This window comes from Octopus sinensis, unplaced genomic scaffold (assembly GCF_006345805.1).
Source record: "Octopus sinensis unplaced genomic scaffold, ASM634580v1 Contig10219, whole genome shotgun sequence".
Taxonomy (NCBI): Eukaryota; Metazoa; Mollusca; class Cephalopoda; order Octopoda; family Octopodidae; genus Octopus; species Octopus sinensis.
The window spans coordinates 27501-33351 of NW_021832019.1; the positions used below are offsets into that span (position 1 = coordinate 27501).

At 32.6% G+C, this 5851-nt stretch overlaps 1 long non-coding RNA gene across 1 annotated transcript in view; it reads left to right on the top strand.

Annotated features, from left to right (window-relative positions):
* The window catches only part of LOC118761181, a 26500-nt gene extending 25295 nt beyond the window's left edge, over nucleotides 1–1205 (top strand). The window contains exon 3 of the long non-coding RNA XR_004997196.1: nucleotides 1044–1205. This is a non-coding gene — a long non-coding RNA (uncharacterized LOC118761181). The remainder of the gene's footprint in view (nucleotides 1–1043) is intronic.
* The last annotated feature ends 4646 nt before the right edge of the window (nucleotides 1206–5851 follow it).

Here is a 5851-nt window from a genome sequence, read left to right on the forward strand (position 1 = left end):
TACTCAATATACAAACACACATTTACAAACATGAATCACGCACAAATAATCTATGTATATATATATATATTATATATATATATATATATATATAATATATATATGATATAACACATATATATATATATATATAAATGTGTGTGTGTGTGTGTGTGTGTCTGTGTGTGTGTGTGTGTGTACGTACGTTCTTGTATATGTATATGTATATGTATACGTACGTACGTATGTTGAATCACCAAATGCAATTTATACAAAGCGCAAAGAAGGGACAGGTATGCCATAATATGGAATGAATATCATCCCAAATAGCTAATTCCTATTATTTCCGCAAGGGATTTGAGAGGAATTTCAAAGAAGACGCAAAAAAAGAGACATTAAATCAATGATGATGATGATGATGATGATGAGGAAGACGATTATTATTATAACAATAATGTTAAAAGGTAGAAAACAAGAACAATAATAATGAATCTTTTATACTAAAGGCAAAAGACCTGAAATTTAGTGGGAGGGGTCAGTCGATTATATCAACCTCAGTGCGTAACTGGTGATTCTTTTATCGACTCTGAAAGAATAAAAGACAAAATCGACCTCGGTGGGATTCGAACTCAGAACGTAAGGAGAGACAAAGTGTCACAAAGCGTTTTGCCTGGCGTGCTAACGATTCTACCATCTCACCGCCTTTACAACTTTAAAGACTCCGCCGGTTACGACGACGAGGGTCCCAGCTGATACGATCAACGGAACAGCTTGCTCGTGAAATTAACGTGCAAATGGCTGAGCATTCCACAGATCACGTGTACCCTTAACGTAGTTCTCGGGGATAATCAGCGTGACCAGAGAGTGACAAGGCTGACCCTTTGAAATACAAGTGCAACTCATTTTTGCCAGCTGAGTGGACTGGAGCAAAGTGAAAATAAAGTGTCTTGCTCAAGGACACAACGCGTCGCCGGGAATCGAACTCACACCAACCTTACGATCATGAGCCGAATGCCCTAACCACTAAGCCACGCGCCCTCACGCCTTTACAACTACAATAATAGTAATCACGTTACCGACCAGGCCATCACATGCTGCTACACATCACTGGTCACAATGCGCTTCGCATTGTTTTAGCCTTCAAATGACGCCACCCCGCTGGCTAAGTGAGCAGGCCAACAGAAGAAAGAGTGAGAGAAAATGTGGTGAAAGAGTACAGCAGGGATCGCCACTACCCCCTGCCGGAGCCTCTTGGAACTTTTAGGCGTTTTCGCTCAATAAACACTCACAACGCCTGGTCAGGAGATCGAAACTGCGATCCTTTGACCGCGAGTCCGCTGCCCTAACCACTGGGCAATTGCGTCTCCACGCAATAATAATAGTAATACTTTCTACTAAAGGAACAAGTCCTGAAAACTTTGGGGAAGGAGACTAGCCGACTACATTGACCCCAGTGTTTCACTGGTATTTAATTTGTCGACCCCGAAAGGATGAAAGGGAAACTCGCCCTCGGTGTGGTTTGAATTCAGCACGTGAATACGGACAAAATGCCGCTAAGTATTGTGTCCGGCGTGCTAACTGGTCTACCACTTCAGCAGTTTTGGGGAAGGGGCTAAGTCGATTACATCGACCCCAGCGTTCAACTGGTACTTATTTCATCGAATCTGAGAGAACGAAAGGCAGAGTCGACCTCGGCGGAATTTGAACTCAGAACGAAGCTAAGCATTTCGTCCAGCGTGCCAACGAGTCAGCCATTTCCCCGCCTTGATGACAACAACAACAACAACAGCAAGAACAACAACCACAAAACAACAACAACAACAATAATAATAGTAATAGTAATAATAATGATAATAATAATAATAATATTAATAATAATAGTAATAATGATAATAATAATAATAATAATAATAATAATAATGATAATGATGATGATGATGATGATGATGATGATGATGATAATAATAATAATAAGAATAATATAATATAATAACAAATTAAAATAATTATAATAATAATAATAATAATAATATAATATAATAATAACAACAATAAAGGTTTCAAGTTTTGGCACAAGGCCACCAGTTTCTGGGGAGATGGGTAGGTAAGTCGGTTAGATCGACGCCAGTTTTCAACTGGTACTAATTTTTTATACTTCCATAGGATGAAAGCCAAAGATGACCTCGGCGGAATTTAAACTTCAAATGTAATCATACTAACGATTCTGCCAGCTCGCCGCCTCACGTTGCTTTCCTAATAATATAAAATGTACAGGAAAAATACTAGTTGAATTCCACTATGAAATACTAAATATTTCTCATCAAAATTACTCCATATACATATTTCTTCATGGCTTTCTATAGTGATTCCTTTCAATCTTGTATTTCTTTTTGCATTTCTGTTTTTTTTTCTACTTCCAGTATCTATTATATTTTAGTTATTTAATTTATACACTTTTCTATGTAGTCATATATTTTTACTGATTCATTTATATATTCTCGCACATCCATAAAATGAAAATATCCGTAAAAAAAAAACGTGTCTCAACATTTTGAATATATTCCAACAATATTTCTCTATTAGTCGTTTGGCAAGGAACCAAACTAAATGTTATTTCCCTGCATCATCGTATCCTGTGAGCATGGGATGGGTTACTTGCCCTTGATTTTCTTTAAGTCGGTTATCTTAAATGACTTTTTTCACTTCTGACTTTTCCTGCAAATATTCACACGTATACAGACAGACAGACACATAAAACGCACACATATTTCATGTATGTATATAATATGTATATATATAAATGTAATGAGATCTGTATATTATATGTATATATAATATATATATGCGTACTAAGATAGAGATAGATTAATATATATATAATATATAATAATATATAATATATATATATATATATATATACATATATTATATAATTATATATATATAATATATATATATATATATATATATATACATATCATATATAGATCCATATATATATACATATGTATTATATACATTATATATACATATGTAATATTATATATACATATATATACAGAGATATATATATACATATATATATATATATACATATATATAACATGTATATATATTATATATATATATACACACACATACACATATATATATATATATATTATATATAACATCACTATCTCAACGATGCTCCGTCTTTCAATAACTCGCTTAGTATATCCGTCTCCATAATCAGCCCGTTTCTCTCTCATTCGCTAATTTTTTCACTTTTATTGAAATAACCAATTTTTTGCTGTGTGCGCAATTTTATTTATGTAGATTCTTCTCATCGCTTTTCATCGCAAATTAATAAATGTAAACTAATGCTTTTCAGTAAGATACAGCCAACACACACACACACATATGCGCGTAAACACACACAAACACACTCACTATTTAGATAAACAAATACATCATAAAAATGATATCTATATTATGATATATATACATATATATAGAACATATATACACACACATATATAATATACTATATATATAGATATATATATATATATATATATATATATTATTATAATAAATATTAGGGAATAAATCCAAACTTACAGGGAAAATCAGATTTAGGATTGAATCCAATTTTATAGTATATTATGTTATAATAAAATTTAGAGACAAAACCACTATTATGCAAATCAAACAAAGAAAGACTTAAGCCAATACATAAATTAATTTATATTATTTAGAAATGTAACAATATTAATATCCACTACGATCGTTTCGTGTCTCAGTCATCAAATCTATGAGTAGTAACATACATCAGGTGGTTTCAGAATATTCTTGGCGAGTTTAAACAATATATATAAAGTTAATCAAACAAGAAAGCACAAAAAAAAAAAACACAACAACGCGAGGACGTGGAACAAAATAGTTATTATTGGACGCTCAGGACAAGGAAAGAAGGAGGGTTTAACGTTTCGAGCGAGAGCTCTTCGTCGGAAAATAGGAGAAGGAAAGATCAAGAAAAGGGAAGACAGAGGAAAAAAAATCGCCAACGGTACACACGAGGTCACATTTTGAAAGATATATATATATATACATACATGTTTATATAAATGCATTTCATCGCTGTGTGTGTGCATATTTGTGACAAAAATATTACATAGAAGTATTTTAATATTCGTTCATGTACTTAATTATTTACTTATTAGGTGGTTTCTATAAAGATTGCTCTGGGTATTTACTTATGAAATACTGGGGCGATAAATCATACGATATTTATATTAATTATAAGCTAAGAATAAGAAAAAAAATCGGAAAAGAAAAGTTGTGCACAGATATATACATATATTTAACTATGTGCACACATGCAAATATACGCAAATATTTGTACTTCATTATTAGAGAATTAGAGAATCTGAGTAAAATTATATTAATGTGTCCAACTGATTAAGAATTCTATTTATCTATTTATCTGTGCATCTGAGGATAGCCCTGCATTTATATTGATGTAATGACTGCATTGTTGAATGAAAGGGAGCCACTTGAAACGGTCGTACTATATCACTTCTTGATACCCTGTTGTTTATTATATATATAGTTAATCCAAACAAGAAAACACAAGAAAAACACAACAACGCGAGGACGTGGAACAAAAATAATATTATTGGACGCTCATGAAAGAAGGGAAGAAGGAGGGTTTAACGTTTCGAGCGGAGCTCTTCGTCGGAAACATAGGAGATGGAAAGATCCCGAAAATGGAAGAGAGAGGAAAAAAATCGCCAACGGTACACACGAGGTCACATTTTATATATATATATACATATATATATATATATATATATATATTATTAATATATATGTGTGTATGTATGTATGTATGTATGTATGTATGTATGTATGTATGTATGTATGTATGTATGTGTATGTACGTATACAACGTAATACTTAAAGTGATAAAATATACAGTACAACCTATCAAAGAAAGATTATGTTTGTAACGTATATACAAACATACATGGATAAGGAGAGAAAGAGAGAGAAAGGGGAGCAGTGTGCAGGGGAGAGAGGAAGAGGAGAAGGGCAAGGAGGACGAAGAGGAGAAGAATGAGGTAAAATCACAGATCAATATAAATGGAGAACTAAATGAAACATCGATACGTGTTTTCACTCTCATCGAAAATACGTGACATAGAAGCCTAAAAGGCAAACAAGTCGTATAGATACATATGCGTATATTAAAGACCATAATAAAGAAAAACATGGTCAAAAAAGCTTGCTGATTCATATCAACATAACCTGATTGTATAAATATTCCTTAATTGATGCCTACATTAAGTTTGTCAATAGTAGTGTTTTGTTGTTTTTTTGTCTTGGTAAATTATCTCCGCTTTTGCAAGGTTAGTGTAAGGCAATTTATATCTGTCAACATAAACTTGGACAGAGCGTCATAAATGGTAATATGTGTGCGGACCGATCGATGAATAAATAAACCTGTATATACATCTATGATGTGGGTATGTGTGCGTAAATAAATCTGTGTATATGTGTATATAAATATATGAGTGATATGTGTGTGCCTTTGTATGTGTGCACATATACGAACATATATATGTGATTATTATACAGACACACCACTCGTATATTATCTATAATATATATATATATATATATAGATATATCTATATAATATACGCAGATATGTAGAATATACATTTCACAATAATGTTTTGCGTCCGGCGTTCTTTGTATGTATGTATGTATTATGCATGTAGTATGTGTATATATATATTGTGTGTGTGTATACACACATATACATACACAAATACACACACAGGGCCTTCGTTCATATTTGTAGATAAGTGTGCGTGCATGGGTG